Below are 23,468 nucleotides of genomic sequence, written 5' to 3'. Positions count from 1 at the left end.
CCAGCTTGTGACGCCCCCGATTTGACCGTACACTAATCATGCACGCAAATGTGTACGACCAAGATCAGGGACTCATGGGAAGATATCACAACACAACTCTAGACACAAATTAAAATAATACAAGCTTTATAATACAAGACAGGGGCCTCGAGGGCTCGAATAGATAAGCTCGAATACACAAGAGTCCGCGAAAACAATAATATCTGAGTACAGACATAAGTTAAACAAGTTTGCCTTAAGAAGGCTAGCACAAAAGTAGCAACGATCCAAAAGGCAAGGCCTCATGCCTGGTGATAACCCACAAGTATAGGGGATCGCAATAGTTTTCGAGGGTAGAGTATTCAACCCAAATTTATTGATTCGACACAAGGGGGGCCAAAGAATATTCTCAAGTATTAGCAGCTGAGTTGTCAATTCAACCACACCTAGAAACTTAGTATCTGCAGCAAAGTGTTTAGTAGCAAAGTAATATGATAGTAGTGGTAACGGTAGCAAAAGGTAATGATAGCAAAAGTAATGTTTTTGGTATTTTGTAGTGATGATAGCAATAGCAACGGAAAAGTAAATAAGCGAAGAACAATATATGGAAAGCTCGTAGGCAATGGATCGGTGATAGATAATTATGCTGGATGCGGTTCATCATGTAACAGTCATAACCTAGGGTGACACAGAACTAGCTCTAGTTCATCGAAGTAATGTAGGCATGTATTCCGAATATAGTCATACGTGCTTATGGAAAAGAACTTGCACGGCATCTTTTGTCCTACCCTCCCGTGGCAGCGGGGTCCTTATAGAAACTAAGGGATATTAAGGCCTCCTTTTAATAGAGAACCGGAACAAAGCATTAACACATAGTGAATACATGAACTCCTCAAACTACGGTCATCACCGGTAAGTATCCCGATTATTGTCACTTCGGGGTTAACGGATCATAACACATAATAGGTGACTATAGACTTGCAAGATAGGATCAAGAACAATCATATATTGATGAAAACATAATAGGTTCAGATCTAAAATCATGGCACTCGGGCCCTAGTGACAAGCATTAAGCATAGCAAAGTCATAGCAACATCAATCTCAGAACATAGTGGATACTAGGTATCAAACCCTAACAAAACTAACTTGATTACATGATAGATCCCATCCAACCCATCACTGTCCAGCAAGCCTACGATGGAATTACTCACACACGGTGGTGAGCATCATGAAATTGGTGATGGAGGATGGTTGATGATGAGGATGGCGACGGATTCCCCTCTCTGGAGCCCCGAACGGACTCCAGATCAGCCCTCCCGAGAGGTTTTAGGGCTTGGCGGTGGCTCCGTATCGTAAAACGCGATGATTTTTCTCTCTGATTTTTCTCTCCCTGAAACACAATATATGGAGTTGGAGTCAGAGAGGCAACAGGGGGCCCATGAGGTAGGGGGGCACGCCCCCACCCTTGTGGAGAGGTGGTGGGCCCCCTGGCCTTCATCTTTTGCATGTATTTTTCATATTTTCTGAAAAGTTGCTCCGTGAATTTTCACGTCATTCCGAGAACGTTTGTTCCTGCACATAAATAACACCATGGTAATTCTGCTGAAAACAGCGTTAGTCCGGGTTAGTTCCGTTCAAATCATGCAAGTTAGAGTCCAAAACAAGGGCAAAAGTGTTTGGAAAAGTAGATACGACAGAGACGTATCAACTCCCCCAAGCTTAAACCTTTGCTTGTCCTCAAGCAATTCAGTTGACAAACTGAAAGTGATAAAGAAACACGTTTACAAACTCTGTTTGCTCTTGTTGTTATAAATATGTAAAGCCAGCATTCAAGTTTTCAGCAAAGATTATAACTAACCACATTCGCAATAACGCATAGGTCTCAAGTTTACTCATATCAATAGCATAATCAACTAGCGAGCAATAATAATAAATCTCGGATGACAACACTTTCTCAAAACAATCATAATATGATATAACAAGGTGGTATCTCGCTAGCCCTTTCTGAGACCGCAAAACATAAATGCAGAGCACCTTTAAAGACCAAGGACTGACTAGACATTGTAATTCATGGTAAAAGAGATCCAGTCAAGTCATACTCAATGTAAACTAACAATAATGAATGCAAATGATAGCAGTGCTCTCCAACTGGTGCTTTTTAAGAAGAGGATGATGACTCAGCATAAAAGTAAATAGATAGGCCCTTTGCAGAGGGAAGCAGGGATTTGTAGAGGAGCCAGAGCTCGGTTTTGAAACAGAGGTGAATGATATTTTGAGCAGTATACTTTCATTGTCAACATAACAACCAAGAGATGGCGATATCTTCCATGCTACACACATTATAGGCGGTTCCCAAACAGAATGGTAAAGTTTATACTCCCCCTTCCACCAACAAGCATCAATCCATGGCTTGCTCGAAACAACGAGTGCCTCCAACTAACAAGAGTCCCAGGGGGAGTTTTGTTTGCAATTATTTTGATTTAGTTTGCATAAAGCATGGGACTGGGCATCCCGGTGACCACCCATTTATCTCGTGAGTGAGGAGCGGAGTCCACTCCTCTTGAGAATAACCCGCCTAACATGGAAGATACAGACAACCCTAGGTGATATATGAGCTATTAGAGCATACAAAATAGGATATTTATTTGAAGGTTTAGAGTTTGGCACATACAAATTTACTTGGAACGGCAGGTAGATACCGTATATAGGCAGGTATAGTGGACTCATGTGGAATAACTTTGGGGTTTAAGGAGTTTGGATGCACAAGCAGTATTCCCTCTTAGTACAGGTGAAGGCTAGCAAAAGACTGGGAAGCAACCAACTAGAGAGCGACAACAGTCATGAACATGCATTAAAATTAATCAACATCGTATGCAAGCATGAGTAGGATATAATCCACCATGAACATAAATATCGTGAAGGCTATGTTAATTTTGTTTCAACTACATGCGTGAACATGCGCCAAGTCAAGTCACTTAAATCATTCAAAGGAGGATACCACCCTATCATACCACATCATAACTATCTCAATAGCATGTTGGCACGCAAGGTAAACCCTTATAACTCATAGCTAATCAAGCATGGCACAAGAAACTATGATCTCTAATTGTCATTGCAAGCATGTTTATTCATAATAGGCTGAATCAGGAACGATGAACTAATCATATTTACAAAAACAAAAGAGGTCGAGTTCATACCAGCTTTTCTCATCTCAGCCAGTCCATCATATATTATCATAATTTCCTTTCACTTGCACGACCGAACGATGTGAATAATAATAATAGTGCACGTGCATTGGACTAAGCTGGAATCTACAGGCATTCAATAAACAGGAGAAGACAAGGCAATATGGGCTGTTTTGTCAGATAAACAGTAATGCGTATAAGAGCCACTTCAACAATTTAATTATGGTCTTCTCCTATCGACCCCCAAAGAAAAGAAATGAAATAAAACTATTTACACGGGAAAGCTCCCAACAAGCAAAAGAAGAACAGGAAATCTTTTTGGGTTTTCTTTTTAATTAGTACTACAAGCATGGAAATTAAACTAATTAAAAGCTACAACTAATTTTTTGGTTTTTCTTAAGGTTTATTAAACACACAAGAAGAAAGCATAAAAAGGAAATTAAACTAGCATGGATGATACAATGAAAAAGTATGAGCACCGATATCTAGCAATGAGTGTGTGAACATAAATGTAATATCGGTGGGAAATACGTACTCCCCCAAGCTTAGGATTTTGGCCTAAGTTGGTCTATGGCCACGGCTGGCCTGGTGGATATCCATAATAGTAGTTGGGATCGTACTGAGAAGAAGAATATGAAGACTTCGATTGCCACTGGCTGACAATCATCTCCGGGTCCCACTGGTAATTAGACTGTCGTGGAGGATCAACTTGTGGTTCCGGCTCTGGCTCCATGGCTGGTGAAGGGTTCCGATAGGCGTGAATAGCCTTTAACGGAACAAGGTACTGGCCTACAGATAAATCAACCAAAGAAGTGGTAGGCAGGGTAATAGTCTCAGGATGATGTTTATTAAACAACAATTGGTATTTAAGCTCTCCTTCCCTATTCTTAACAATAAAATCATGTGCCACCATACCTTTATAATCTAGATAAACACGAGGCAACACCTTTTCTTCCTTCTCATAATGCCTAATGGGTATGTTACAATGTGCAGCTAGGCGTGAAGCATAGATGCCTCCAAAGATGGGGCCCTTGGTATGGTTCAGACTTAACCGTTTAGCAATAATGCCGCCTATACTAACAGAGTTATCACCGTATAAACCGTGGAGCAAAATAATAATATCAGGGATACTAAGGTTTTCATAGTTTCCACGACCAATTAAACAATGACTAGCAAATAATGCAAAGTAACGTAAAACAGGAAAATGTATGCTAGTGATTCGTGCATCGGAAACCTTCCTTGTTTCCCCTACAGTGATAGTATCAATAAACCCCTCCACATCATCGTGATGTGGTTCTTCTGTCTTGCCCTCAAAAGGGACTAAACAAACCCGACAAAAATCATAGAGTGACATCTCCTTATGCTCATCATATAAATGAAACTCCACCGTAGGTGGTGAGCTCCTAGAATGGAAATGAAAGTTTTGCACAAAGGTATTTGTGAGTAAGAGATACCAATCGCATTGGTCGCGGAGGAAAGCGGTGAGGCCTGCATTCTTATCCAATTCATAAAAATCTTCATAAATATCGGCTGCTCTCAAGAAATCATCTGAAGGCCGTTCACACGCCCGAACCTCCGCGGTGCGAGGCAGATTATACTTAGGCTTTGGTGCCTTTTCCTTCGAGCTTTGGCTCAATGAGCCCCTCAAAAGTCTCCTCATCATTTTCTGAAAAATTCTGAAAATTTTAGTAACTTCAAAATAAAAGTAAACCAAACTCAATAATATTGATAGCAACTACTCCTACAAGTGCCTAGGGCCTATATCATGCATCAAAACTACTTTTGACCATATAAATTTGACATCCAAGCTCAAGAACAAGGTCACCTAAACAGCAAAAATATGCAATGAATAAAGCACTAGAACAAAAACTAATTGGACCAATGGAGGAGTCACATACCAAGGAACAATCTCCCCAAGCAGTTTTGTGAGACGTGCTTTGAGCAAGGAGATCGAAAATGGCAGCAAAACGAGCTTGGACTCGGGTTTGAGCTGGTTATTCGTGTTTGTGGTAGGAAGAAGAAGTGTATGTGTGAAGGGATAAGTGGAGGAGGGCCACAGTGGGGCCACGAGGCAGGGGCGCGCGCCCAGGGGGGTAGGGCGTGCCCTCCACCCTCGTGGGAAGGTGGTTGACCCCCCTGCTGTGTTCTCAGTGCCAAATATTCTCAAATATTCTGGAAAAAATCATATTTAAATTTCAGGGCATTTGGAGAACTTTTATTTTCGAGGTATTTTTATATTGCACAGATAATCAGATAACAGACAGAAAAATATTTATTTTTATTTTATTTAATATAAATAACAGAAAGTAAAAGTGGGGTACAGAAGGTTGTGCCTTTTAGTTTCATCCATCTCATGATCATCAAAAGGAATCCACTAACAAGGTTGATCAAGTCTTATTAACGAACTCATTCCGAATAACATGGAACCAGAGAAATTTCGAATAACACTATGTTACCTCAACGGGGATATGCACAGCCCCAATAATAAGAATATCATATTTCTTCTTGACAATAGGAAGAGGAAATTCAAAACCTCCAAATATAATCGATGGAATTTTTTCAATAGAATTGATACTATGAACTTGAGGTTGTTTCCTCAGAAAGTGTACCGTATGCTCATTACCATTAACATGAAAAGTGACATTGCCTTTAGTGCAATCAATAACAGCCCCTACAGTATTCAAAAGGGTCTTCCAAGAATAATAGACATAGTATCATCCTCAGGAATATCAAGAATAACAAAGTCTGCTAAAATAGTAACGTTTGCAACTACAACAGGCACATCCTCACAAATACCGACAGGTATAGCAGTTGATTTATCAGCCATTTGCAAATATATTTCATTAGGTGCCAACTTATTCAAGTCAAGTCTACGATATAAAGAGAGAGGCATAACACTAACACCGGCTCCAAGATCACATAATGCAGTTTTAACATAGTTTCTTTTAATGGAGCATGGTATAGTTGGTACACCGGGATCTCCAAGTTTCTTTGGTATTCCACCCTTAAAAGTATAATTAGCAAGCATGGCAGAAATTTCAGCTTCTTGTATCTTTCTTTTATTTGTAATAATATCTTTCTTGTACTTAGCATAAGGATTGGTTTTGAGCATATCAGTTAATCGCATACGCAAAAAGATAGGTCTAATCATTTCAGCAAAGCGCTCAAAATCCTCATCATCCTTTTTCTTGGATGGTTTGGGAGGAAAAGGCATGGGTTTCTGAACCCAAGGCTCTCTTTCTTTACCATGTTTCCTAGCAACAAAGTCTTTCTTATCATAATGTTGATTCTTTGATTTTGGGTTATCAAGATCAACAGCAGGTTCAATTTCTATGTCATTATCATTACTAGGTTGAGCATCATTATGAACATTATCATTAACATTATCACTAGTTTCAGGTTCATTACCAGATTGAGTTTCAGCATCAGAAATAGAAATATCATTTGGATTCTCAGGTGTTTCAGTAATAGGTTCACTAGAAGCATGCAAAGTCCTATCATTTTTCTATTTCTTCTTTTTAGAAGAACTAGGTACATCTATATTATTTCTCTGAGAATCTTGCTCAATTCTCTTAGGGTGGCCTTCAGGATACAAAGGTTCCTGAGTCATTCTACCAGTTCTAGTGGCCACTCTAACAACATTATCATTATCTTTACTATTCAATTCATTGAGAAAATCATTTTGAGATTTAAGTACTTGTTCTACTTGAGTGGTAACCATAGAAGCATGTTTGCTAATAAGTTTAAGTTCACCTATGACATTAGCCATATAATCACCCAAGTGTTCAAGCATATTTGAATTGTATTTCAATGGTCTACCAAAATAAGCATTAAAATCTTCTAGCTTAGCCATAAATTTATCAAACTCATCTAAGCATGGGCTAGCAAATTTAGTAAATGGGATTTCAGCTTTATCATACATATAGAGAGAATTTACCTTTACTACCTGTGTCGGGTTATCAAGACCATGAGTTTCTTCAATAGGTAATGGATTAAGATTATATATTGCTTCAACAGGCGGTAAATTAAGACCATGTATTTCTTCAATAGGAGGTAAATTCTTAACATCTTCAGCTTTAATACATTTTTCTTTCATAGATTCCTTTGCCTCTTACATATCTTCAGGACTGAGAAATAGAATACCCCTCTTCTTCGGAGTTGGTTTAAGAATTGGCTCAGGAATTGGCTCTGGAGGTGTCCAATTGTTTTCATTTGTCAACATATTATTCAATAGAATTTCAGCTTCATCCGGTGTTCTTTCCCTGAAAACAGAACCAGCACAACTATCTAGGTAATCTCTGGAGGATCGGTTAGTCCATTATAAAAGATATCAAGTATTTCATTTTTCTTAAGAGGATGATCAGGCAAAGCATTAAGGAATTGGAGAAGCCTCCCCCAAGCTTGTGGGAGACTCTCTTCTTCAATTTGCAAAAAATTCTATATATCCCTTAAAGCATCTTGTTTCTTATGAGCAGGGAAATATTTAGCAGAGAAGTAATAAATCGTATCATGGGGACTACGCACACAACCAGGATCAAGAGAATTAAACCATATCTTAGCATCACCCTTTAATGAGAATGGAAATATTTTAAGGATGTAAAAGTAACGAGTTCTCTCATCTTTAGTGAACAGGGTGGCTATATCATTCAATTTAGTAAGATGTGCCACAACAGTTTAAGATTCATAACCATGAAAAGGATCATATTCAAACAAAGTAATTATATCAGGATCAACAGAGAATTCATAATCCTTATCAGTAACAAAGATAGGTGAAGTAGCAAAAGCAGGGTCAGGATTCATTCTAGCATTTAGAGATAGCTTATTCCATTTAGCTAATAGCCTTTTGAGTTCATTTCAATTTTTGCAAGCTAAAATGGCTAAAGAAGCTTCTTGATAAAAAAACATAACCCTTAGGAATAACAAGTGATTCTTCATCATCACTTTCATCAGTATCATCAGATTCAATATTTTCAATCTCTCTAGCCCTAGCAAGTTGTTCATCAAGAAAATCACTAAGTGGCACAGTAGTATCAGGCATAGAGGTAGTTTCATCATAAGTATCATGCATAGCAGAAGTGGCATCATCAATAACATGCGACATATCAGAACGAATAGCAGAAGCAGGTGTAGGTGTCGCAAGCTTACTCAAAACAGAAGGTGAATCAAGTGCAGAGCTAGATGACAGTTCCTTACCTCCCCTCGTAGCTGAGGGATAGATCTTGGTTTTTGGATCTCTAAAGTTCTTCATAATGATAAGCAGATATATATCCCAAGTGACTCAAAGAATAGAGCTATGCTCCCCGGCAACGGCGCCAGAAAATAGTCTTGATAACCCACAAGTATAGGGAATCGCAACAGTTTTCGAGGGTAGAGTATTCAACCCAAATTTATTGATTCGACACAAGGGGAGCCAAAGAAAATTCTCAAGTATTAGCAGCTGAGTTGTCAATTCAACCACACCTGGAAACTTAGTATCTGCAGCAAAGTGTTTAGTAGCAAAGTAATATGATAGTAGTGGTAGCAAAAGATAATGATAGCAAAAGTAATGTTTTTGGTATTTTGTAGTGATGATACTAATAGCAACGGAAAAGTAAATAAGCGAAGAACAATATATGGAAAGCTCGTAGGCAATGGATTGGTAATAGAGAATTATGCTGAATGTGGTTCATCATGTAACAGTCATAACCTAGGGTGACACAGAACTAGCTCCAGTTCATCAATATAAAGTAGGCATGTATTCTGAATATAGTCATACATGCTTATGGAGAAGAACTTGCATGACATCTTTTATCCTACCCTCCCGTGGCAGCGGGGCCCTTATAGAAACTAAGGGATATTAAGGCCTCCCTTTAATAGAGAACCTGAACAAAGCATTAACACATAGTGAATACATGAACTCCTCAAACTACGGTCATCATCGGTAAGTATCCCGATTATTGTCACTTCGGAGTTAACGGATCATAACATATAATAGGTGACTATAGACTTGCAAGATAGGATCAAGAACACTCATATATTGATGAAAACATAATAGGTTCAGATCTGAAATCATGGCACTCGGGCCCTAGTGACAAGCATTAAGCATAGCAAAGTCATAGCAACATCAATCTCAGAACATAGTGGATACTAGGGATCAAACCCTAACAAAACTAACTCAATTACATGATAGATCCCATCCAACCCATCACCGTCCAGCAAGCCTACGATGGAATTACTCACGCACGACAGTGAGCATCATGAAATTGGTGATGGAGGATGGTTGATGATGACGATGGCGACGGATTCCCCTCTCTGGAGCCCCGAACGGACTCCAGATCAGCCCTCCCGAGAGGTTTTAGGGCTTGGCGGCGGCTCCGTATCATAAAACACGATGATTTCTTCTCTCTGGTTTTTTTCTCCCCGAAACACAATATATGGAGTTGGAGTCGGCGAGGCAACAGGGGGGCCACGAGGTAGGGGGCGCCTTAGGGGGGAAGCGCGCCCCCACCCTCGTGGAGAGGTGATGGGCCCCCTGGCCTTCATCCTTTGGAGGTATTTTTCATATTTTCTGAAAAGTTGCTCCGTGAAGTTTCAGGTCATTCTGAGAACGTTTGTTCCTGCACATAAATAACACCATGGTAATTCTGCTAAAAACAGCATCAGTCTGGGTTAGTTCCATTCAAATCATGCAAGTTAGAGTCCAAAATAAGGGCAAAAGTGTTTGGAGAAGTAGATACGACGGAGACGTATCACCTGGGACCTCCTAACTACTCCTCGAAGCCGAACTCCATGTAGAATCATCCTCGGGATCCTCTGGCTCCTGGACTCCCTCATATGATCGCTCCCTCATATAATCGCAATAACCGGGAAAGGGGAAAAAGAAGTAACATAGCAACCCTGAGTACTCATTCAAAGTACTCGCAAGGAAGGATCTACACTACATATGCATTGGTATCAATGAAATGGGTAGTATATGTGGACTGAACTGCAGAATGTCGGAATAAGAGGGGGATAGCTAGTCCTATCGAAGACTACGCTTCTGGCAGCCTCCATCTTGAAGTAGTAGAAGAGAGTTGATGGTAAGTTAACAAAGTATCATCGCATAGCATAATCCTACCCAGAGATCCTTTCCTCGTCGCCCTGTTAGAGAGCGATCACCAGGTTGTATCTGGCACTTGGAAGGGTGTGTTTTATTAAGTATCTGGTTCTAGTTGTCATAAGGTCAAGGTACAACTCTGGGTCGTCCTTTTACCGAGGGCATGACTATTCGAATAGCTTCCCTGTAGGGGTGCACCACATTTCCCAACATGCTCCATCCCCTTTGTCTGGACACACTTTTCTGGGTCATGCCGGGCCTCGGAAGATCAACACGTCACAGCCCTATCTAGGCACAACAGAGAGGTCAGCACGCCGGTCTAAATCCTATGGCGCAGGGGTCTGGGCCCATCGCCCATTGCACACCTGCACGTTGCGTACGCGGCCGGCGAGAAGACCTAGCCTTCCGTATACAAGAGCAGGCGTTCCAGTCGAACCCAGCGCGTGCCACTCAGTCGCTGATGTCAAGAAGGCTTCGGTTGATACCACGACGTCGAGTGCCCATAATTGTTCCCGCGTAGTTGGTTAGTGCGTATAGGCCAGTGGACGGACTCAGATCAAATACCCAGATCTCGTTAAGCGTGTTATTTTGAAATAACCGCGGACGCCCATCAGGGCCAGGCCCACCTCTCTCCTAGGAGGTCTTAACCTGCCCTGTCGCTCCGCCACAAAGATCCACTCAGAGGGCCGTCGGGACAAACGTCCTTTCAGACCCAATCCGTAAATCACTCATGGGTACTCTACGAGCCGACCCGACTTTAGTCACCACAAGTATCATATAATATGTATATAAGTATATACCCGTGATCACCTCCCGAGTGATCACGGCCCGATAGTATAGCATGGCAAACGGACAAGAATGTAGGGCCACTGATGGTAAACTAGCATCCTATAGTAAGTATTTAGCATTGCATGTAAGGTATCAATAACTGTAGCAACAATGATAGGCTATGCATCAGAATAGGATAAACGGAAAGCATTAACATGCTACACTACTCTAATGCAAGCAGTAGAGAGAAAAATAGGCGATATCTGGTAATCAAGTGGGAGGGGCTTGCCTGGTTGCTCTAGCAAGAAGGACATGTCGTCAACACCGTAGTCGAACTGGGGATAGCCGGCAATCTTGGGGTCTACCGGAAATAAGTAACAGAGAGGGAACACAATAAATAACAAAGCAATCAAAGTATCACAAAGCGAGACGCGTCAATACATTGTGCTAGGGGTGACCTAGCGCAGGGATAAGTGATACTGGCAAAGGGGGAAAATATCCAGGAAAGTATTCCCAACGTTTCGCGTTTTCGGACGGACGGACCGGAGGGGGAAAGTTGTGAGTTTGCTATGCTAGGGATGTGTGGCAGATGAATAGGATGCGTATCCAGATTCGTCTCGTCGTTCTGAGCAACTTTCATGTACAAAGTATTTTCATCCGAGCTACGGATTATTTTATATTAATTTTCAAAAATTTAAACATTCGAATTAAAAACAGAATATACTTTTGTCACCTAGTGCTATTCTAGCCTATGTGTGTGACAGTGGGGCCAGGGGGTGTGCTGAGTCAGCGGGTCAAAGGTCAAAGTTGACCAGTCAAAGGGCAGGTGGGGTCCAGGTGTCATTGACTTAGCTAGTTTTAATTTAACTTAACATTTTTTTTAACAGAGTGGGACCCACGTGTCAGTGTTAGTGGGTTAACTAATCCTAATTACTAGTCCTAACTAACAAAACTAGGGGGGTGCCAAGAGGGCAGTGGCAGAAACTGCCGGAGCAGCAACAGCCACCGTCGGCAGCAGCATAGGCCGCGGGCGCACGGCGGTCAGAGCAGCGAGCGGCGGCCGGAGCCAGCGAGGCTGGGCAGCGGCTGCGGTGCGTAGGCGGGTGGTGGTGGCCGGAGGCGGTCAGGGCGGCGGCGGTGCTAGGCAGGCGAGCGGCTGTGGGGTGGGCGCGGTTTGGTGGGGAGGTGGGGTGCGGGCACGCCGGCCAAACCGGGGACGCAACAAGCAGCAGAGGGCGGCTCTGGAGCAGCCCGGCACGGCTCGGCGAGCATGGCCGGCCGGAGCAGGCGTGGCGGGGCGGAGGGGAGCCGGGCGGGCGACCTGGGGAGGCGCCGCAACAGAGGCCCGGGGTGAGCAGAGCGCGAGCGAGGCAAGTCGCGGTGAGTGTGAGCGCGTGCGGGGCGGCATCGAGCGGCAGCAGCTTCAACAAGCAGTAGCATCAGCGCGGCGTAGGGGGGAGATAAGGAGCAGGGCGCGACCTCGGCGTCTACGGCAGCGACATTTGGCGTCTACGACAAACGGAGGGAGGGGCGAAGCGGGTGATCCGGTGAGAGGCTCACCTGGGAGCGCGGGAGAGGCTCGGTGAGGCTGGAGAGGGTCGGGGCGGTGCGAATCGCGGCGATGGCCGTGGTGGCCACGAGACGTGGAAGACCGGCGATGGCGCCGTGACGCGGCAGCTTCGTGATGGGAGGAGTGTGCGTGGACGATGGAGCCGAGGACGGAGCGGCCCCATGGTGGTAGCTCGAGGCAGGGGCACCTCCAGCCACGAAGGCGACGAGGGAACCCCAACGACGGCTCGGGCACGAGCGGAGTTGAAAGGGAGAGAGGTAAGCGAGGGGATGGGACGAACGGGCGACTAGGGTTTCAGAGGGAGGAGCGAGGATGGTTTTATCACATCCACGGAACCGCGGGATCAACGACGCGTGTGCATCGGCAAGGCGAACGTGTGTGCTTCCTCCACGGCGATGGGGATGAACAGCAGGTTAGGGGAGATGGTGCAGTGGGCTGGACCAGCGCCTGTAGTGAACGGGCCGTAAGTGCATAGTGCTCTCTACCTTTTTCTTTGATTTCCATTTTGTTTCTTAATTCCTTTTCTGTTTTAAGTTACTTGGCAAAGCAAATGAATTTAGTTGCTTATGTTACCTTGCACAAAAATACTAGCTCATATTTTGCACTAGCACACAAAGTTTCAAATCATTCTGAAACGCTGAAATATTTGTTTAAATTAAAAGGGGCCAAATTGTTTGCTGTCGATCCACAATTAAATAGGATAAGGGCATTCTAATAATTAAAATAATGTTGGTTTTATTTTTATAATTGCTTTGGGATTAATTTCAATATTATGAACTATTTTGTTTAATTATCTGAAGAAGTAATTGACTTTATTTTAAAACTTGAATTTAAACTTTATTTTTGGACAGGTGGCATTATGGCTTAGTGAAGCACGATGACATGGCATAATTAGCAGTGGTTCACTATAACTAATTATTGGGGGTGTTACACTGGAGGTCGCGCTCGCCGCGAGGCGCCTCACCCTGCAAGAAACCATAGACCTACACATCTATGTGTACGAGTGAATCTTGTACATAGGTGTCTACAAGGCCAGTGAGGACGCTACGACGTTGGCCTTCTTCAACTGGCTGGAAGCCTTGGATGCCTTAGCTGAGAAGCACCTTGACCTCGCCACAAAATTCGCCGCTCCTTTGCCGCCGGATGGTGGCCCGGCGCACTGAGTTGAGGAGGAGGTCGTACGTTGATGGATGCATCTCTCTTCTTGCCTCCTGTAACCACCACTGCGATCGCATCATCGTGGCCTTAATTCTTATTGTGCTATTGCATTCTCGTTCTAGTCAATACAGACATGTGTGATCCCTTTGCTTAATTATATGCATCACTGTAACTAGTACTCCATCCGTCAATTTATAAGTTGTGCTGCCAGTGTTTGCGAGCGGGGCATGATCACGCACGTTCGTGTGCATGCGGTTGCGCCGGGCGCGGAGCGATGATGCAGTTACCCGCTGCAAAAACTGCCCTGCGGGGGACGTGGCATTGACCATAAGACGACAACAGTCGGTCATCCGGGTGCCCAATAAAGGATGCAAAGAGGGATCCTACAGCAGCAAGTACCAGCTTCCCTACCGATAGCTCATCTAACAGAATTCCCGTTACTTTACGACATGTTTCCAAAACATGGACCCGAGGTTAATTCAACTAATAGGACGGAGCATTATATACATTCAATGCAATTAAATGTTTTCCAAAAAAAAAGTGATATGAATTCTGTGAAACTTATAAGTCATGTATGTGAAATTAACCTCTGTGTACTTGTTCTCGAATTAACCACCGGGCCTTTTTGCCGCGTATCACACACATCTTGTTAAGTTGAACCGTTTATGTTCTCTTCCCTAATCGAAACAGTTCATTCGACTGAACCGTATGTCGTATATCACACACACCTTGATCTGGCTGACCGTTTCTGTTGCTTTCCCTAATAGCAAACAGTTCATCGGAGAGAACCGTATGCCGTATATCGCACACGCATTAATATGGCTGCCCGTTTTTGTTGTTCTATCTAATCACAAACGGTTCGTCTGGATCAACCGTATGCCCTGCTTCACACATGCAACTAAAATCTGAATGGTGTTTGATGCATCCGTCATCGCAAACATTTTGCACCCTTTTTACGGTTTTTTAAACCATCGTTTGCGATTACGGCATCGCATACAGTTTCGTCGAAGGGTCTCTGATCGTAGTGTCACATTAGCAGCATCATGCAGTAGTGCCTACTCATCGTCATCGCAATGGACTCCCTCCCCTACGTAATCAACAAGGCAAGCGACGAAGGATTACTAAGCTTGTTCAAAGAGATCTCTGCCACCCAAAGGTTGTCGATATATGTTGATGGTCTTGCCCTATTCATCATACCTTCATCGCAAGATCTTAGTTTTGTGAAAACTACTTTTGACATCTTTTGTGAAGCCTCTGGATTATGGATCAACTACATCAATTCTAACGTGATCCTCATTAGGAAAAATGAGCTGGATAAACAAATAGTAGAGGTGATGTTGCAATGCAAGCTCGGATGCTTTCCCTGCCGCTACCTAGGTCTTCAACTTGTGATAAACTAGCTAACCAAAGCGTACTAGCAGCCGCTCATCGACCAGGTCAAGAACTTCATTCCAGCGTGGCAGCATGGATTCATTCAGTGACCAAGGAGGCTAATCATCATCAAGTCAATGATCACAACCAGATTGATTCATCATTACTAGTGCTTGACTCCCGGCCTGAGTTATTGAGGACATCAACACATGGATGTGGTCCTTCTCTTGGGTAGGGAAGGACAAGAACAGCGATAGTCAATGCCTCATCGCCTGGGATATGATTTTCCATCCGACTCGCTTCGGAGGCCTCGGGATTAAAAACATGAGCTTACAAGCATCATGCTTCGAGTACAATGGGAGTGGCTGAGAAGATCCGACCCAAATAGGCATGGGCAAGGCCTGGACATGACAGTGGATGACAAAGCTTGAGGGGTTTTTATAGCTTTGTCAAGATCATAGTGGGTGAAGAATCGAATGTGACATGTAAAGACCAATGGATCAATAGAGTAGCGGTAGCGGATAATGCTCCTCTCCTATTGCAGTCTGTTAGTACCAGAAACCACAACAGAAGAACTGTCCAACACGCGGTCATCGATAATTTTTGGGCAGAGAATGACCAGGGCCAGCTATCTTGAAAGCACAAGTGCTCCCTGATGATTTTGGTAATTAATGTCAACATATCTCTTGTTGGACTAATACTTTTATCTAATATATTTTAGATAAGTTCAACAATGGCATTTTAACAACTAGAGGATGTGGAACCTCATCAAGGTGTCAAGACACATGTTGGCAAAAGCTGAAGACTCTTCATTTCTACTTTAGTGATCCAAGATCACATTGAGTCCAGAGGAAAGCCAATACTATTAAAAGGGGATGAGGTGTTGCTTAATGGTCTACATTACTGCAGGATGCTGCTAACGTGACACTACGATCAGAGATCCTTTGAGAAACTGTGTGCGATGCAATAATCAGAAACGGTGGTGTATGAAAACCGTCAAAAATGTACAAAACGTTTACGATGACGGATGCATCAAACACGGTTAACATTTTAGTTGCGTGTGCGATGAAGTGCATATGGTTCAGTTCAATTAACTGTTTGCGATGAGGAGGAACAAAAGAAACGGGCAGCCAGATGATGGAGTGTGCGATATACAAGATACGGTTCACTCGGATGAACTGTTTTTGATGAGGAGAACAAAAGAAATGGGCAGCCAGATGAAGGTGTGTGCGATATACAGCATACGGTTCACTCGGATGAACTGTTTGTGATTAGGCAACACAAAATAAACGGTCAGCCAGATCAAGGTGTGTGTGATATACGCATGCGGTTCACTCGGGCCTTGTCATCAGTGTGTGACCTGTGTGGCTACCGTTCACTCCCCAGGCGCCTCTTCATGTTCCATGGAAACCGTCCACCGACTCTTCGCCTTTCCCTCCCGATTTGGAACTGCTGCTGCATGCTATCTCTTCCCCCCTCCTCCACTTTCCTTCACCCTTCCTTCTGCCATTGTTCGATGTCTACTCCATCGAGGGAGCAGTCCGAAAACGACCCCATTATTCTTGCCCCGATCTGAATGATGATGGGGTGGAGGAACTCATTGATCGGTGCGATGTCATCACCTTGGCTAGCATGGCAGGTTCATTCAAGACCATTCTCAACTCAACTAATAACATCATTACAAGGAACCCAAGGGTCCAGGAGCGGTTTGATCTCCCCTATCTTCTTCGTCGTGACCCTGCTAACTGGCGCAGGGATGAGGGAAGCCTCGCCTTGTGTAAGTTGATGCCACTTGATAATGATATGTATGATGTTAAGATGCCATCGCTTGAGGGCAAGGCTTGGGCAGGCGCAAATGGAGATTGAGTTGTTTATACTAGTTACAACTGCGAGTGGGAACTTGTGAATGTGTACACTCGTCACCGGGTTCCACTTCCTAAAATCTTAGGCGACCGCCCAGAGGTTGAGTACATTAGAATTCTACATGAGTTCAAATATGATCATGCTGACTGTGTTCTATGGAAGATAGCAATTTGTCGAGTTCCCAATCGCTCTTGGGATTACACGAACTATGAAGTTGTTGCTATCTTCGACAAGCTTGTTGCCGTCCTTACTTCCACGCCTCGATGGATATTGCTCAAAAATCAATTTCTGTACACGGATGAGTACTTTGATGAAATTGAATACAAGGGTCTTGTGTTTCCTGCCACCACTCGTGGCACTGTTTTTGTATGGAATCCTGATGCTTTCGGTACGTTTGTCCTCCACCATAATTATAATTGTTTAATCCACATGCATGCGGGTTAGCTAGTTTCCCTTTACTAATTAACCTTCTTGTGTTTCCAAGGTCCTGTGAACATCCCACCACCTATACTTGAAAAACTTTACGAGCATGAGGACGAGCAGGACCCATATACTCAGTGGCGCCCGGCAACTTATTCTGATAGATCACCTCTTCTTGTCTGTATGTTACTAAGGAAGCGGGTGTTGTCTCGCATGGTCGCACTCTCCGGATCTATTCCAACATTTGTTGTAGGGTATTCGGGATGGATACTAGTGTACTAGTGCCAACACCTTGTCCCTGGTTCAGTATTGAAAGTCTTCGAGGAAACTCGCCCTTCCTTGGACAAAACTATCCAATGATGGTGGAAGGCGATCCAGCTTTTGTTGACACAACGTTACTACCATTTATGAGAAGCAACTGTATCTATACCTCAGACATTAGTATGCTTCCCTACCATCCCAATATGGGTCCTGACATAGGCCGCTTCAGCCTCGATGATCAGTCCTGCGCTGGTCTCGAGATTGACAGTAGCTGGCCTTTCCCAGAGAATCACTTCCGGTTCAAAGCAAGTGTTTCCAATGCTGACGAGTGGTTGAGCTGAAGTTCATTTCATCGCTTTGTTGTTTGTTGTGTGAGAAAAACTTTACTAGAATGTTTTGTTGAAAATGATCTATAATCCAACATGTATCCTCGTTGTCGTTGTGGGTTGATGACTTGTTGTATGTAATCAATGGTACATTTGCATATGTGTCCATCAACTCGTGCCTGCTAGTGGTGTCCATATGAACAGTGCTAGTGATTTTAGTTGCAAAAATTAGATAGTGCTAGTGATTTGCAGCTGCATATTTTGACAAATCGTAGTGTTACAAGGTTGAAAAATGGCAATGTTACTAGATAGACAAATGTCAATCTTTCGAGTTTGACAAATGGCAACATACCCAAAATGACAGATATGCAAATCTTACTCAATTGTTTGTACGTGCTTGCACATGGGTCATGCAAAACAACCGTTTGCGTTGAAGGGATGCAGAAATCCTGATCGGCACATTTTCCCTTGGCTTCCTGGGGAAGTTGTCGATTTGCATATGGGTGTTCTAACTAAAACATTTGTGATGAGTGTTTTATATTTGAAAACCATTGACGTTTTTTTCAAAAGAAAATCGTTTGATAAGTCTATACATTAAGAGAGAGAAAACGCAAGTTCGTTCAAACCATGTCTTTCATTAGGTCGCATTGCGAATTTATATTCATATGATCGAGAATTCGAGATACAATATTAAACCCCAAAAAAACTATTTCCGGTGGAGGCAGAGGTAGCGTGTCGCACCGTCGTTGTCGTTGTCGTCCTCGGGGACGCCGTTGTTGAAGTCTTCAAGGCAGCACAAAATGTTCTTCACTTGTAAATCAAACAACATGTCGTCGCGCGATCGACGGGCGGGGTGCGGGAGGATGGAAACTGGCGCCGCTGAGAGGTAGCGGTCGGCTACAGTGTCCCATGCCGCTGATGGGGGCACGGGCACGTGCGCGGCGGGTGTAGCCAAATGCACAGGGACCGGCGCTGCGGTGGGTGAAGGGGCACGCACGGGTACGGGCACGGGTGCGGCGGGTGTAGCCAAATGCACGGGGGCCAGCGCCACGGTGGGTGGAGGGGCGCGCACGGGCACGGCCACATGCGCTGGCACTGGCATGTACACGAGCTTGCGCGGGTCCGTGGGGACCTCGCTGATGCCCGCGGCTTCCAGCTCTGCGATAGTGCTTGGCGACCAGCCCGTCAATGCTACGGGGATGGTCGCTAGCACGAGCGCGTGGATGGGAGCTGGGACGGGAGCGGGGGTAGCAACTGCCGTGGCCAGCTTGTTCTGGGCCATGTCCATGAGGCCCCATTCCTCCTTATTTTCTATCTCCTCCAGCTCGGAGTCGACTTTACCAAACTTGAAGACTAGTGGTAGATGATCATTCTGCGCCATGGCGTTGGTGGAGGTCTGTGGGAGGGAGGCGAATGGGAGGCGAACAGTAAGGCCGGCCGTATTAAACAGCGGCTCGGGCGCCATTAATGGAGAGGAAGGCGGGTGGCCATGCAAGTCAAAGGGCCCCCTTTCCCAGTGAGCCTGCGCAGCGTACAACTCGCACGCTTCTTGGTGAGCCTGCGCATTGGAGGACAGCTTGCACGCCTCTCGGCCAGCCTGCGCACCGGACTGTTCTCGCACGCCTCCCATTCAGTCGAGGTCAAGCAGCTGTCCGCACGGCACATCCTACAGCCATTAAAACCAAGACACGTGGCGTCACGTGAATGGTTAACAGAACGCACATGGTTTGAATTATACAAATGTTTGAGATATTAAAGTGGCAGCTATTTTTTCAAAATGCCTTTGTTGGCTGTCATTATTCCAGTGCGCCTTCTCCCAAAATGGACACGAAAAATGCCACAGCATGTCGGGTGCCATTCCATGATAGCATGCCCAGTTTCATGAATTTCAGACGAGTTTTGGATTTACTAGAATTTAAAAACCAGGCATCTTAGTGTTTTCCCGGCAATCAGTGGTGCCCTGGTGTTTGAAATTCATCCCCATTTCTTGCATGGGACCTAAGCATGCACCCAAGGACATAGATTTGATTTTTCAACCAGTTTATATGCACTGCGGCATGTGCATGTAGTTCAAATTTGAATTATGCACATAAATGCATTGAAAACTCAGTTAATGCATAAAAATGTCCAAACGAACCCCAAAAAATCAAAAAATTGACACAACACTCCTGTTGTTCTATGTTGACATCAGAAAAAATTTGAAAGCAATAAGAGGCAATGGATATCGTTTCATCCCCAAAGGTGCGATGTTCCCTACCGAAACCATCATGCTTGTTGTGAGAAGCTCTCGTTTGTGAGAAGCATATACCCGAACCTGCCCCAAATGGGACAAAAATTTTAACATGGCATGTTGATGGCGCTCCATGATAGCATGCCAAGTTTCATGAATTTCAGATGAGTTTTGGATTTACTAGAATTAAAAAACTAGGCGTCTCAACGTCTTGCCAGAATTTCATTCCCATCTCTTGCATGGGACCTAGAAATTCACCCAAGGACACATATTAGATTTTTCAACCAACCTTAGTGCATTGGAGCATGTGCTTGTAGTTAAAATTTGAATTATGCACATAAAATGCCTAGAAACCCTAGTTAATGCCTAAAAATGTCCAAACGAACCCCGAAAAATCACAAAAATTGACAGAACACTCCTATTGTTCTATGTTGACACTATAAAAATTTTGAAAGCAATAAGAGGCAATGGATATCGTTTCGTCCCCAAAGGTGGGACGTTCCCTATCAAAACCATCATGCTTGTTGTGAGAAGCTCTGGTTTGTGAGAAGCTTATACCCAAACCTACCCCAAGTGGGACAATTTTTTACCACGGCATGTTGATGCCGCTCCATGATAGCAGGCCAAGTTTCATTAATTTCAGAAGAGTTTTGGATTTAATAGAATTTAAAAACCAGGCATCTCAACGTTTTGCCGGCAATCAATAGTGCCCTGGTGTTTGAATTTCATTCCCATCTCTTGCATTGGACCTAGAAATTCACCCAAGGACACACATGTGATTTTTCAACCAACTTCAGTGCATTGTAGCATGTGCTTGTAGTTCAAATTTGAATTATGCACATAAAATGCCTAGAAAACCCAGTTAATGTATAAAAAAGGCCAAACGAACCCCGAAAATTCCAAGATTAAACACAACACTTCTGTTGTTCTATGTTGGCACCAGAATTTTTTTTGAAAGCAATAAGAGGCAATGGATATCATCCCGTCCCCAAAGGTGGTACGTTCCCTATCGAAACCATCATGCTTGTTGTGAGAAGCTCTGGTTTGTGAGAACCTTATACCCGAACCTGCCCCAAATGGGATAAATTTTTTACCACGGCATGTTGATGCCACTCCATGATAGCATGCCTAGTTTCATGAATTTTAGATGAGTTTTGGATTTACTAGAATTTAAAGACGAGGCATCTCAACGTTTTGCCGGCAATCAATGGTGCAATGGTGTTTGAATTTCATTCCCATCTCTTTTATGGTACCTCGAAATTCACCCAAGGACACACGTGTGATTTTTCAACCAACTTTGGTGCATTGGAGCATGTGCTTGTAGTTCAAATTTGAATCATGCACATAAAATGCCTAGAAAACCCAGTTAATGTATAAAAAAGGCCAAACGAACCCTGAAAAATTCCAAGATTAAACACAACACTCCTGTTGTTCTATGTTGACACTAGAATTTTTTTGAAAGAAATAAGAGGCAACGGATATCGTCCCGTCCCCGAAGGTGGTACCTTCCCTATGGAAACCATCATGCTTGTTGTGAGAAGCCCTGGTTTGTGAGAAGCTTATACCCAAACCTTCCCCAAATGGGACAAAATTTTCACCACGACATGTTGATGCCGCTCCATGATAGCATGCCAAGTTTCATGAATTTCAGACAAGTTTTGGATTTACTAGGATTTAAAAACCAGGTATCTCAATGTTTTGTCGGCAATCAACAGTGCCCCGGTGTTTGAAATTCATTCCCATCTCTTGCATGGGACCTAGAAATTCACCCAAGGACACACATGTGATTTTCCAACCAACTTTGGTGCATTGTAGCATGTGCTTGTAGTTCAAATTTGAATTATGCACATAAAATTCTTAGGAAACCCAGTTAATGTATAAAAAAGGCCAAACGAACCACGAAAAATTCCAAAATTAAATACAACACTCTTGTTGTTCTATGTTGGCACTAGAATTTTTTTGAAATTAATAAGAGGCAATGGATATCGTCCCATCCCCAAAGGTGGTACGTTCCCTATCTAAACCATCATGCTTGTTGTGAGAAGCTCTGGTTTGTGAGAAGCTTGTACCCAAACATGCCCCAAATGGGACAAAATTTTCACCACGGCATGTTGATGCCGCTCCATGATAGCATGCCAAGTTTCATGAATTTCAGACAAGTGTTGGATTTACTAGAATTTAAAAACCAGGTATCTCAACATTTTGTTGGCAATCAACAGTGCCCTGGTGTTTCAAATTCATTCCCATCTCTTGAATGGGACCTAGAAATTCACCAAAGGACACACATGTGATTTTTCAACCAACTTTAGTGCATTAGAGCATGTTCTTGTAGTTCAAATTTGAATTATGCACATAAAATGCTTAGAAAATCCAGTTAATGTATAAAAAAAGGCCAAACGAGCCTTGCAAAATTCATTCCCGTTTCTTGCATGGGACCTAAGCATGCACTGAAGGACATAGATTTGATTTTTAACCAATTTGTATGCACTGGAGCATGTGCATGTAGTTTAATTTTGAATTGTGCACCTGAAATGGCTAAAAAACAGTTTAATGTTTAAAATGTCCAAAGGACCCTCAATAATTCCAATTCTTTTACGACACACATATAGTTGCATGTTCACTTCAGATAAAAGATCTAGCAATTCAAAGAGCGTCCATTTCCGCTGTGTCCCAATTTTGTAATTCAAATCAAGTAGACCCCACACAGTTTATTATCGCCAATCGTGTGAGATGTAGTACAAAATATCTTGGAGCACCGTCAGTGTATATAGTACGCCTATGGCTTACGTGAGAAGGTGCATCAGCTACAGTCCATAGCCGGCGTGTCAAGCACACTAGCTCGCTCCCCAAAAACTCCCACCTCTGCATCCCTTGCAATCTCGAAAATATCTACCGCCTGGAAGGTTTTAATGTTTGATAGCACACCATTTGTATGTGCGGACCATGTGCGATGTCTGTTACTCCCTCTCTGCTTCAGTCCCTTGATTCAAATTTTTAGTAGCCCCGGCATTTTACTCCCGCCTATGCATCCCTCGCAATCTCAAAAATATCTGCTCGCCCTGGATCCAAATTTTTAGTAGCCCCGCCTTGTTACTCCCGCCTAGTAAAATTTTCAGTTACCGCAGTATTTCCCCAAAGACAACCTCCGCTCACACAGACACACACAACCCTCGAAACCATTGGTAGGACGCCGCCATCGCCGGCGCCTCCATCCTCAACCTCTACCTGTGTGTCGGGGAGCTCGAGGAGAAAATGGCCAAAA

This window comes from Triticum urartu, chromosome 6 (genome assembly GCF_003073215.2).
Source record: "Triticum urartu cultivar G1812 chromosome 6, Tu2.1, whole genome shotgun sequence".
NCBI classification, from domain to species: Eukaryota; Viridiplantae; Streptophyta; class Magnoliopsida; order Poales; family Poaceae; genus Triticum; species Triticum urartu.
The sequence above is the reverse complement of the archived record's forward strand: the minus strand, read 5'-3'. Positions refer to the sequence as shown.